Below are 14271 nucleotides of genomic sequence, written 5' to 3' on the forward strand. Positions count from 1 at the left end.
ATTAGGAATAATCGTAAGGATTAGGAATAAACATATAAAATGCTATTTTTTGTTATTATTATTGTTCTATGCAGCAGTTTTAGTAGAAATGTTCCTTTTAACTTACGCATTAAACCTAACGCATATAATTAATTTCAAACGAAACTTCATACACGTATGAGATGAATTTTCGTCGATACAAAACAATAGCTGTGTAACCTCAATTTTTGATTCTACAATTTCATTACTCAAAAGTCAGCTGGTCCATAATGACGTTCGGATGAAATGTAAACCGTGATTAAGCAGGTGTACTTTCTACGATAACAACATCTATCATCTCACGAAACATCTTTGGAGAATTGACTAAATTGCAAAGCTCTTTGGTTGCCAGGAAAATCAATCAAGGTATCCCGCACCTGCCTCCGTGGTTTACCAGTTAAAAAACGCTTCAGGCCACTAAAGAATCTTCTTCGTTACTAGATACTTTGTGGTAAATTGTACGTTCAAGATTTTCAGACAGACTTAGGAAAGGAACAGCTACTTCGTGTAGAAAAAGGAATTCATCTTTCGATATAAATAACTGAAATACTACTACTGTATGAAAATATAAAATACGATATAGTACAATTAAAATAATACAAAGATATTATAAGACAATATAAATATAATAAATATTAAGAAAATAAAATTTGCAATATTTTTAAAATTTTAAGACAAGAGCAATTTAAATATCTTTTACGCGCGTTTCAAAATGTTTCTATGCAAAATTTATGCTTCTCATAAGACTTTAGAATAAGTAACATTTTCCTCTCGCCTTATTTATTACTCCTAAAAGGAAGTTGTACGTACATACATAAGTTGTACAAATTAAACGAAACACTTTATGAAGCTTGGAAAGTTCCATACGATTTAACAAAATCAAACTGAAGTGCTACATAGATTAATATTCGTGAGAATACTTGCAATACGAGCTTGATAGCCAGCTTTTCTGTTTCTTTTTTGTAGTGTTCGATTCATTCGTAATGTTCGTTGTGTTACCCTCTTTCCTGCGAGAAGTGTAAATTCTTGCATATTTCGTTACATTATTATTTATAGACGAAAGTTCTCCGTAACTCTCTTAGCTCCGCTTTAAAATAACATATCAAATAAATTTGAGGAATATCCAATTTATAAAGATTATAAGATGTTTAAGTTTATTTATGAAGTTCGTTTAAGTTTCTTCAAAGTTTGTATCATGTAAATATATGTACTTTCTACGTAATTTCGAAACTTCTGTTTATCATGTCTACAGCAAACCTCTCTAGTTTAACTTAGGAACTTCGATAAACGAAGGGGATATAAAACGAACGAGTCATTGGTACACCACACGAAGTACCTGTTCCTTTCGATCTAAACGTTCGCATTGTTAATTAAAATATACGCTCCAACTTCCTCCTCTTTCATAATTATTGAAACATTTATATTAGAAAAATTATCAAACTATTATCGAAGTATTTAGAGATTCTTCAATTTGAAATCGGAGTTTCTAAAAATCAACAGTAGAATAGTAATAGTCTCGCCTATGAATAAAATAATAAAATTAACTTTTCTGTCGCATTTACATACAGAATAGGGAAATAAATGTGTTCATCTCGAACATTTCCCTTACTCGTAACAATATGAGAAATATGTCATATACTATACTTGCACGCTACAAAGGGAAACATAGTAGTACGATGCGAACGTTTCTTGCGTGGGTGAAGGCATAGAAACGATTTCAAGGTCATCTCTAATTTCTTACACGGAACACCGAGCTTTTTATCACGATGTGTGACAACCGGTATCGAGACGACTCGACCTCGTTAAATTCATCATTGAATTCTAAAAGCCCGCATTATTTCCATCGGATCGGGACTAGATTTCACCGAAGAAAAGAAATACCGTCGAGATGATCGTAGATTCACACGGTCGCTGTCGGTAAAAAAAAAAGTCTAACAATGGCGCGGTTGACGTCGAGTGAACGATTAGTGAAAGAAACCCGGATCTAATTGTACGAACGTTTAGTTAGAGAGCCAGTGGGTTCGTCGTAGTCAATGTGTAGAAGAAGAAGGAGCAAAATAAAGAGAACGATGATTTCATCGCGTTTAAATTCGGAGCAGAGTCTGTCCTTCCACGGGGCGGGAATCTCAGGATCGTATTTTCGTTTGTCGGTCGGGATGGCCGGTCTTGCACCGCCTACAACGAGGATAAATTTTTCTCGATGACACGACCTTACGCCCTGCCGCGGAGCATCGATCTTCGATCCCGAAAGCTCCTTCTTCTCCTCCTCCATTATTCCCGGAATAATTCGAGCTTGGATAGCTGACCTTTCAAAACCGTTTACTCGAAGCCAGCTAACTATCACGATCTGGGCTAATCGAAGGAGATTCAACAGGATAAATTGACCTGGATTTATTCCCACGCTGGTAGTTGGCGATATATAGCTTTCCCATGGCGATACTCTCTCCTCGATGGTTACGTACCAGCTCGCTAATTGCACCATGTATTTACTGATTAATGCTTCGCTCAAGGAATTCTCGATAATACGTCGCCGCCACCTGCATTCCGATTACAATGAACGAGAATCAACGATGACTTAATTCTATACACTTTCCACTTTGTACCTTCGTTCACTTCGTTCGTTTTCATTGTTTCATTTTATTTATCCTTCTTCTTATTATGTACGTATTCTTATTTAGATTTGGAAACTTGTTAAATGTACAGTGTGTACAGGATGTATCGATCGGATTTTTCTTAGTCAATTAAAACGAGATTATCGCTCTGACACAGGAAAATTGGATAAGATTAAGACAAAGCAGAAAGAGTACAAGGAATATTTTCTGAGACCTTGTTACATGCGTGTTATCATAGTCAAACCTGGACAGAATATCTGCACAAAACGATAACAAATTTAGAAAATTGGATTTTCCCCTTTGAGATGGATTTTTTTACAGGCTACGGTACACTTCAAGTTTGACAAAATTATAGATCAATCACGATATACGATTTCATCTACGATAAGATCCTACTATATACTATACGCTATAGGAACCTGCGTTACGATAAGCTTCGATGATATCCGAAAAACTAAACAAATCCAGTCGCATCTCTGAAAGACGTTTGCCATAAACGTGCCGTACTTACGACGATTAAGGAAGCGCGAACCAACTTACTACGCAAGCCGATAAAAATTGAAGTGTCGATAGGAAAATTCCGCTAAAGTTACGTAGAACTCGTGTAGCGGCCTATTAACCGCAAGACGTATGCCTAAACGTTGGAAAAAAATTTTAAGCCGCGAGTAAGTGCCGTGCGAATGGTCGGCCGTTTGATACTTCAATTTATCACACGGAATATCCGGATTCTTCGCGCAGGAACAGATGCGCCAAGAGTAGGCTGACATGACATGTTTCGGGGACACAGAGAGTCAGAAAATCGCGTAGGACGTACTGACACATAGAAAAGCAAAGTATGTAGATATATGTATACAGATATAAGAGGAAGGAAAAGGACCGTTGGAGCATAGCGTAATGTCTTACCACGAGTTTGTCCCCATGGGAGAACAAGCTGCCGGCATTATCGCAAAAAAGCTAAAGCGTCTGTATCTACACGGTGACAATGTAGTTAACCACTCGTGATGAGAATCACGACCGGTACCGGAGAAGCATCTCCTGGGTGAATACAAAATACAGGGGACTTTCTTTACGAGCCACTAGCTCTCCCGTATGGCAATATTTATTTTTGTCCGTAGAACGCGCAACCACGATTAAACTTTCACTGTGACGAAGCTTGCGCCTCTGCTGCGTCGCTGGCTAGACGCGTGACGAGCCCATTGTGTTTGTTCTACACGCAGATATGCTCGAAAGAAGAATGACCGAGATGGATGCGCGAAATTCTTCTCCCTGTTTTGCTCTTTCGCGTCATATACGGTCGTTATATTATCGAGATCTAACTTTCCTACGTATGGACGCGCGTATAATGGTCCACGAAGGTATTTCAAATTTAAACATTTACAAGAACTTAATGAGACGTAAGTATCGTGATTACGGGGTTGAACAGTTTCCATTTGAAACCACGACGATAAATAAAAAGGGTTCAAATGATTATTCCGGACTAAATATTAAATATATCGGAAAAGATGGACATAAAATACAAGGCTTATTTTTATTACGAGTCCTTCAACTTTATCGTATCAAAACGCTTTACGAGAGAGCCAATAAAGCGTAAAATTATTCTGAATCTTCCCATATTTGTAATTTCGTTAATTTACAAAAAATTTAATTAATCTAAAAGACAAATTACAAAATTACACTTATTACGTTATTATACAATTAATTAAAATTTTAATTATAAAGAAATTACATTACATATTAAACGAAATTTTTTTATAAATACACCCACGTCTGTTTTCCATCTGTTAGTAACAATAACAAAGTCGTTTTACGCCCGCGTCCTCGCATATTAAAAATAACATATCACACATCGAGTTATTATCAGAAACAAAGTACTCACGTGTTTTAACCGGTAACATACGGTCAGTAGCTTCTACGAGCTCCTGGTCATGGTAATACCAGTAGAAAAGATTCGGCTCGTTATCGGCAACAAATTAATTTTCCCAGTATGCTAATAATCTTCCACTCGAGCGGAAGGAAAGTAGCTAAGAGGAGAAGAACCGTATCTTGCCGTTACGTAATTCCGAGACGCGCGTCGTCGCTGGTCGTGTCATTACGAAATCGTCCACATTGAAAGCAAACATTTATATGTACACACGAGATATTCAAATTGAAAAGGATTCGTCCATTCCACGGTATCTCGCAGGTTTATCACGTTTTCCTTCGCGTCTGCCTACGCGATGAATGCGTGCGGTCAACAATGTACAACACGTTCTTTGCTATTTCGAGATGCACATTGCGAGCTGTGGGGGTTGTGAGCGCAAACAACTTATGAGATGGCGTAGCCCGACAGCAATTATAGCTCTACTCGCCCCGTAATTGAAATATTTCGAAGCTGGCGCGAGCATCCACCTCGACTACAAGCCTGAAAATCATAAAATTATTCGGACGGATGATTCGCAATTGGGTCGCAGGGTAGAAACCAATTCGCAGGAAATGTAACGGGTCCGATATCTCTTTTTTTCTTTTTATTGTTTTCCGATTGGCAATCGAATTGCCACCTCTATCCGTGCCAATTTTTCTAGGTACATTCTTTTGGTGTTTTTGGATTTAAATGAAACGAAAATTATATCTATCAGCGCGTATAATTCCGGTGTAATTTTCGGCCAGAGGCGAAATTGCGATCTTTCTTAATGAGAATTGGCTTTGCGCAATTATATTTCAATTATCGAGGGATATACCGCGAATATCGTTGTTTAATTTTTATTGGCTCCGCTTTCCGAATTTCATGCGCGACATGATCGATTCGATGTACGAATTTTATACGGGATAAAGAATCGTAGACGCCGAGTTTTCTTTTCTTTTTAATTAAGTGCTAGAAAGGGACTATTTAAGTATTTAAATATCTTGTACTACTCATTTTAAGTATTTAATACTATTCGTTTAATGTACGATAAAATACATTTTTTTTAGGCAATCGATAAGGAACAGAATTTTTCACATTTCTTAGATAAATATCTTAACTTTCTTTTTATTTGTATTATGACAACGATAGAATCAACGTTAAGTTACTTGCAAAATTCTGTGTCTATAGATCGTTTAATTGTTTAAATATCGATTAGATAAAAAAGCTTCTAAAGAAACAGAGAAACTATCGTCGCTAATCGATATCGATGTTTTAATTAATTGATATCGATATATAAGCTGCACAAGTGAACAATGAAATACCCGTGAATTTATTATTAATATTAGCAAATCTTTAAATACGTAAACAACTTAAATTTATAATCTCCATTGATTCCACGAAACGATGGCTATCTATTTAACAATTTAATTACGTTATTTTCGTCGCTCTATCTACCCGTATCGCTAAGCTCCACGTAATTTTACTAAAAAGTTAGCAAAAGGTTACAAGTGGAAACGTGGCCAGGTACCCACGCTTCGACACAAACACAAATACACGTGATTACTCGCGTCGTGCTACGATATCCGAATAGCCAACCGCAATCAGATGCCGGGCAATTTGTCTGAATCGCGTGGAGTTAAAGATTTTCGGTAACGTTAACTTTAACTCGTGCAGCGTCAGAAACGGTGGGCAAAGAGAGGGAAAAAAGGATGGCTGGCTGGAAGCAACAAAACGAAATGAAAATGTCGAGGAAAAGAGGAATCTCGGTGAGCGCGGCGCGGCGGTACATCTTTTTGTCGGATCCTCGGCAATGGCCGTGGTATGTCGTATATAACGAAACGCCCTTACACGAACGAGGAGAAATAGAAGGAAGAAGAGTGACCAGGCGGAGCGACAGAGGGGGTGGAAGGCAATGGTGGAGGGCTAGGAACGAGAAGGGGTGAGAAGGGAAGGGAAATGGCGTGCAGCTTTCCAGCAGGCCACAGTGCAAATGCAAGCCTTGAATGTGTAATAAGCACTCACGTCGCAACCCTTGGCTAGACCAGCGGCTCGTATCTGCGTTTAGAAAGGTCCTGGCCACGCATACGCTGGCAGGTAGCGCGTAGCTACGCGTGCCGCCAACATCGTGTGGGATCGTCGTACAGTCCGCACGTGAATGCTCGCTCGGTTTGTGGTGTACGTCGTCGTTCAGAATGATACGGCACCACGGTCGACGCAACTTTGATTGCGAATGGATGACGACGACGACGTCACGGCCCGCTGCCAGGCATCGAGGCAAACACGCATCGCCGAGGCACCGCCGAGATACCCGGTGTACCCGGCGGTGAAAACAGGGTGAAATGGCAGATAGAGAGGCAGACAGGCTATCGCTCTCTTTTCCAAAGCTCATAAAAGCCACGGTGGTGCGTATTAATGCGCCACGTTGACGGTGCGCGCCACGAAAGCCACCTAAAAGACGACGCATTGTGCGAACAGCAATGAGAATATACCACCCTTCTACTTACTTTTTACATTCGTCTTAACCGTCACGCGGCCGACTCCACACCGGATATATTGTGCGCGATCCACCCTCGGCCGCATTTTTGCGAATCCCTTTTCTTTTCTCCTCTCGTCCGCCCTACGGTTTTGGATAAACCTTTTGTCGGATTTATCGTCTATTTGTTGAACGAAGATCGGTCTCGAACCAGACGTAGAGTTTTCTAGCGTTTGTAACCGACGCACTCGTGCCTTTTTTGATCTCGAACAGAGGGGAACGGCGCTGCTTTGAAGAAGTTGCCACGAGACGACGACTGTGTGTTCGTGGAAAGTCTTTCGTCCACAGCTTTTGCTATTTTTTTCGATATAGGGAAATTAGCTAGAAATACGAAGCAAGCGCCGCGTTATTTTTAATAGGAAATTCACTCGATAGCAGGCGAATTGCACGTAACCACGATGGGTTTGATTTCATTGGACATTGTATAGGTATCTACGATATGTCAGTCCGAAGCCACACAATCATTTGACGCGTAGATACGGATCGTGCGACGCCAAAAATAAACTATAGAAACGCGCAAGGAATAATATTGTTCCAATGTACGTACAATGTAACGTTTCCTGTTTCACGTGATCCCATGATATAGAGGAAGCAGATGTTCTATCACCGGGAAATAGAGTAGCGCTCAAGTATTAAGTAAATATTAAACTAAATCCATTTTGGAAAGCTGTTATAGCTATTGGGAAATGTTTAAAATACTTCTCCATAATCTAACAATTAATTTAAATTTACACGTATGTGTATGATAGAAATATTCGTCGTGTTAATTAAAAATACAATTTTACAAGGTAACAGAGGCTACGGAATAAAATATCTAACAGTATAAGGTTCGACGATAATAAAATCCATTGCCATTTGAAGCATAATTTATGCGATTTAATAATTTTTCAAAGAATTTCTAAGTGAATTTACTTGGCATTGTGAAACGAGCTTATTATTATACGTTTGCCAAAACTCGTTACTAAACTTAGGATGTAGCCATGGAATTACTTGCTTGGATCTTATGATTGAACGCAATTGTACAATAGTTCAAATCGCTGAAAGAAACAAAAAGAAGGAATAAATGCGCAAGTTCTTGGGAAACAGAACTCGATTATTGGACACTCCTAACAAGATATCGTTAAACAAGACATCTATACGCTGGTTCTCGAAACGATAGAGAAGAACAACACTTCGCCACACTGAAACTCGCCAGCAATTTCTAACTAGTTCGCAAGAAATCTCGTTAACGAATTTATTCGCTATGACTTTATCAAGTTCAGAGCGGGAAAGGATCTTTGTACTTTTAGTTCCTGCAACCCCTGCTACCGCTCCCATCCGTTCAGCTGTAACGTTAAAACTCGCTTAACTGTTTTCGGAAAATAGTAATTACTATGCAGTACCGGTTCGCGTAAAATTATGCAACTCAATGACAAATATTTTTACAAGTTACAAGTGTTACACATTCTTCGAACGCAGTTGAACGTTTTAATTTGCATTTAATATCATTTAATGCGCTACGTTATGCAAAAATATTTTATACATATAGAAATATTAAACAACTGAGATTAAACGGTGAATCGATAAAGAGAGAAACAAAGGAAATATTTCGTAAAGTAAAAGCTACTAAATAAGTGGAATTTAAGTAACCATCCAGATACAATTTCAATTTTACTCTCGAAAACTTCACAGCCAATTACAAAATGTGACGGATAACGTTACGGTTACAACAAAATTTTTAATATACGTTTATTAATTTCTACTTTGATATAGTACTATAGCATACAATTATGAACAGTATATTATAAATTAGAAACATATTAATTGCAGTTTCAATTCAATCTCTTGGGATATTTTATACACACTGTTCTCCAAAAACTGTTTCGCCTATTTTCGATGGAAATTACTGTAAATCATTCAAATATTACATTACTCGTAAACCGTTCTGACGCGTTTCGATAAATTATTTGTAAACTGATCTGTTATTTCCTGCGACGCGATAGCTCGAACCATACTCGATTATTTCCTTCTGACAAGTCGCGTTTCTCAAAATGTACAGCTAACTCCTCTCACCTCTTGGAAGCAGTACCGATTGAAACTGATTTCTCTTGCGAATTCCAAGCGTACCAAGCATCGGATAACGTGCATCGAGAGACGGGATCAAATTCGCAGTCACTGGCCACTGACAACCGATCGCTGCCACTACGGACTACGGGCGCAGTTATCAAACCCCGCATGCACGCATGATTGATCTACGTGATCTTCGTTAAAATTCTGGTTGACCTATACTAACAGAAGGGTTGAAAAATAAAATAGAAATGGAACAAGTTCAGTGAATCGTTTTATTCATTACCACCACTTCTTTCTTTTTTTTTCTTTTTTTTTTTGAGGCTCGGTTTAAAACGATTACGATTCGAAAACATTAATTCGAACGTTAATTTGCAAGAGATTTGATCTTTCTGAAATGAAAAAAAATTGTTATATAACTATACACATACGCGGAGATAAATTATGGGAACACATGCGACGTCGCGTTATATTAAATAGTTTAGAAAATGTTACAAATGTCAAATAAAAATAAAAAATTGGAAGATATCTTTCGTTTAAAACTTGTATACTATGTTGCTACCCTTTCGCATGGCAATAAATGTATATTACGCATAAACTATTTATGATTGTTGCGCGTATATCGTATAATTGTTATCAATGTTAGATTCTCACGCGGAATTCGCAATTATTTTCGAGAGTTTCGGTTTGAACATTACGCGAGGATTTCAATCATTCGGAGAGCACCATTTCTCATCCTTTCAGAGTAGTCCTAAAAGGATCAGGTGATAAATGTACCCCATAAATATATGTATGTAACTAACTGATGATTTGCACTTATAGGACTGAGCGAGTGCCCTGGCATTGCATTTAAAGCGTTTGCCAAACCCCTTAACCATTCTACTGGCAAAGTCACGATTATAAGCTTTATTTATTAAACAAGCGATACATATTATTTACAAGTCGTGTTATAAAAATATGTTATATCTTCTTGTATCTTCTAAACGATTCTTACTTACTTAATACGTAATAAATTTCCGCTTCTTACGAGCGAACGTGATTCGAACGAGCGACTCTTCCGACGAAATCGAATTTAAAACGTAGGGTAGAATGACAATAAAGAAATCCTGTGTAATCACGCTGATCCGTTTTCGAATGATTTCCTACATTGATAACGACAGGTTGACGCGACCACGGTAAATGCCGTGAGTAAAACGTCCAGGATTCTCAACGAGTTAATCCTCGATCATATACGATCTTCAAAAAAAAAAAAAAAGACTGCATCATTTGAATTAACTACTTGTTTCTACTAAAAACGTTGATTCATACGACAAGTCATAGAACAGTTGGCTATAAGTGTAGAAAGAAAAATTAAGGGGTTATTCTAGTCTAGAGGCATGAATTTCGGGCGATTTTTGAAGCTCTGTACAAAGGAAACAAAAAATATCTTTGCTATCCTTTTTTTAGCATTTGTTTATTGATATTTTAAGATTACGTAAAAAATTCACCGAAAAAAAACTCAAAATTCACAAAGTTATGAGCTGGCAAAGTGGGTGGTGCCAGAAAAAAAAGGATGTCCTGGCGTGCATGATTTCAACCCTTCTGGTCATCTGAAACAAAAAATCCGAACGGATTCTTAATTAGTATAGATGCCGCTATAGCATGAACCCTGGAAAAATCAAAACAACATTTTTTCACAAAATGGCGGCCGTTTGAAGGAAAGTTTCTTGTTTCGCATATTTTTTTTAACAATTCCGAATGTTCAAAAATTAGTCAACTTAAGAATTTTGATCTGAGCGTGGTTCAGGCGATAGAGGAATGTATAAAGAACATTCGTACCAAATTTCAAATAAATACTCGAACTAGATACTATTAGGTTGTCGGAAAAGTTTCTTTCGTTTCATAAGGCGAATTCATAATAGATGAACAACAATTTCTGTTTTATATTATTTTATTAAATTAGGTATGCTCCATTTCGTTCTATTTCTACTATTATGTTCGTGCATAATTCAATAAACTAATATAAAACAACAAACGTCTATTATTTCCTTATAAAACGAAAGAAACATTTCGGACAACCTGATATTATTAAATAACATTGCGCGAAATAGCAAAGGAAATACTTCGCCTAGCAAAACCCCGTTCGTTGGTCGATATTTTCCATGCGTTATTATGAACAAAAAGTCGTTTACCATGCGGCCGCATTTCTCTCGCTATAAAATTCCTCGTAAATATTCGCAATTCCATCGTAAAGCGGACGACGAAGAATGAACTAAATGGCCGCGTGAAACAACTCTCAGCTCCGATCACCTGTTTCGCGCGGCCTGTCGCCGGGCATCGCGGCACGAAATAAAATTCGCTTGGACGATCGGCGCCGGTCGATTCCCGATGCGGCGTCGCCGAAAAACGTGGATATGAAACACGCCGTATTCCGGCCGCAGACACGAAGAATACGCGCGTCGCACCAGCACCATGTTCGCATTCGGTTCCCATTTCGAATATCCGGCTTAGGGAAACGTCGACCACAGCCTCCAGGATAGTATCGGATGCAGCGCTATCATCTCCCTCGTTCCTCATTTTACTCTCTTTTTCACCCTTTTCCTGCTGCTCTTCTTCCCTTCCTTCCTACCCCCACCTCCCTTTCCACGCTCTTTATCCTTCTTCCTCTTTCTCCTTTTTTCTTCCATCTGTCTTACTTCTTTCTTTTTCACGCTGTGCATCCGCTCTTCTCTCTTCCCATTCTAGTTTCCCACTTGATCTTTCTCTTTTTCACCATCCAGCGTTCTATCATCGCGCTTTGTCCCTCTGTGCGCGTCCTTCGTACATGCCGTGGTATTCGGTCGGCATATGTAAAGTTCCTCCGCGTAGTTTATTTTCTGTATCGACCCCATTTCCGGTTTGCGCCCCCGTCAGGCCTGTCGTATGGATTACACATTACACGTGCGTTTCTTCCTCTTCTAATTTCCCCTAGTTGTATCCGAGCCGCTACGAACGCCACTTAAGCACGTGAAACACCGTGCCTGTGCTCGTGATCGTCATCGGAAATTTCGTCGGGACGCGCGAACGACCACATGCATCGATGCAGACCGCACCACCGGCTCGTTTTACGGGCTTCGAATAGTCGGGACAGAGTCGAGTCTCTTTATGGGGAAACGGTAAACTCGTCTGCCAATGCGCCAATGTCCTTCGCACCGTGCGAATGATATACGTTTCAGTTTGCGTAATATATTTCGAAGAGGACGAGCGACATTCTTTCTGTTGTCTTCGGACTCCTCTTTAACTGTACGCGAAACTTTTACGCGTAGTTCTGTGGGATTTTCGCGATTCCATTTTACGGCGATAACGAACGACTGAACATTCGTTCGTAAAACGTTTTACGACAGAGTTACGTTAATGTTAGTTTGTATGGTAGAGATACACTGCGCGTAGCTACGATTAACAGTTTCGGCAAATTAAAAATAAAGGAGGTAGAGGGAAAAATTGACTTTCCTTATATTAATATATTAACGAAAATTGAGAAATTGATTAATCAGATAATGTAAGAATTTACATAAAGTTAGATGAATGTACAAGTTTTTATTAAATTTGCGAACCGATCGTTTGACCGGGTCTGGTAAGGTTAATGTTAATTAACCCGTTGCTTTACGATTTAAGTTCCAATAGCGTGTGCCATAAGCAACAACCATTTCACGGGTTGACTGAGCGCTCAAAGTGATACAAATCGCACGTGCCTTTTGATATACAGGGTGGTTGGTAATTGGAGGTACAAGCGAAAAGGAGGTGATTCTACGTGAAAAAAGAAGTCGAAAATATAGAATAAAATTTTTTTTTTCAATTTTTCCATCGAGACAACGATCTACAGTGAGATCCGTTATAACGAGGCGTAATAAAGTGTACGCGTACCGAGCGAAAATTCAAAGTCGATTTTCTCGAAAACAAAGCCTCGAACGAAAAATTTTTATTCTATATTTTCGACTTCTTTTTTCGCGTAGAATCACCCTCTTTTCGCTTGTACCACCAGTTACCAACAACCCTGTATAAATGCACGTGTAAGGTACAATTAATTTTATTTTACAAGATGTTCGATAAATAATTACTACCAATTGATCATCGAACAAGAAAGATTTATTATCTTGTTAAACAATCATCGGTGTACGATATTTCGAGATACCTTAACGATCAGTTTCTTTTCTAATCGATATACGTCGTTCTGTGTATTATAAATCATGCGTCAGATACTTTTCAATAATTCAATAATTTAATTGTTAGCATCGATTGCCCGTGCGATGTCGATCTGTTTCCAAGAGTAATGTATTGCCGATAGCCGGAAGCATAAATATGTCATCACGTCAAAATTTAGGCTCAATAGCGGCTTTGAGCGACGATACTCCTAAAGCTAAGATCACACTGACAGACAATTGTCCGACAGACACGTGTCGCAGCTAATCAGCATCTGTCCGTCATGGAAAATTCGCCGACAACGAGAGACAAAATTCCAATCCAAAGATAGTTGGTGAACGAAAGCTACATCCACACCGACGAACAAATATTGGCAGACACGCGTCGTCCGGACAAAAGCCCCGTAAAATGCACGTCCACGAACAAGTATGTTGTTTTCCATGGGAATGGAAAACAAGAGACAACATCTGCGGGCAAATGGAATATGTTTTTTACCTCGTAAAAGATGCAAGCAACGATACCACTGTGCGATGGAGAGACTCGATGACACAGTATTTTCTTTATTTCTCAGGCAAGGAAGGACGAAAGTAGAAAATTTGAAAATGCATGCGGTTTATCGAAATCACTGCAAACTCACGTACCATTTCTTCGTGGATGTGCCGTAAAGAATTGTTCAAAAATCGAACACAAGACAACTACATTTTTCTTGATGGAACACTGATGACAATGTGTCACGCCATTTCTTATGAAAAGTCATTTACCTGTGTATCTATGTTGGAAAACTATTAGCACCGAAAAAAAGATTTGTTGGCAGTGTTGAAAAACATAAATAAAATCATTAGAATCATTACATTACAATAAATATCACCAACCAAACATGCGTGTAGTATTTTATGGTAAACAATTTTTTCATCGCTGTAATATTAATTATTTGTATTTATATCATGCCCGACTCTAGAAGTGGACGTATGTATCTGTTGTTTAAAAATCAAGATTTAAAAAGTATTTAAAGCACATACTTT

General features: G+C 38.6%; 1 protein-coding gene across 7 annotated transcripts in view; it reads left to right on the top strand.

Moving 5' to 3' along the window:
* The window catches only part of LOC100747418 (tensin-1), a 278060-nt gene that overhangs the window by 252665 nt on the left and 11124 nt on the right, over positions 1 to 14271 (top strand). The gene's annotated exons all lie outside the window — the stretch shown is intronic.

Source organism: Bombus impatiens, unplaced genomic scaffold (assembly GCF_000188095.3).
Source record: "Bombus impatiens unplaced genomic scaffold, BIMP_2.2 scf_0665, whole genome shotgun sequence".
Lineage (NCBI taxonomy): Eukaryota > Metazoa > Arthropoda > Insecta > Hymenoptera > Apidae > Bombus > Bombus impatiens.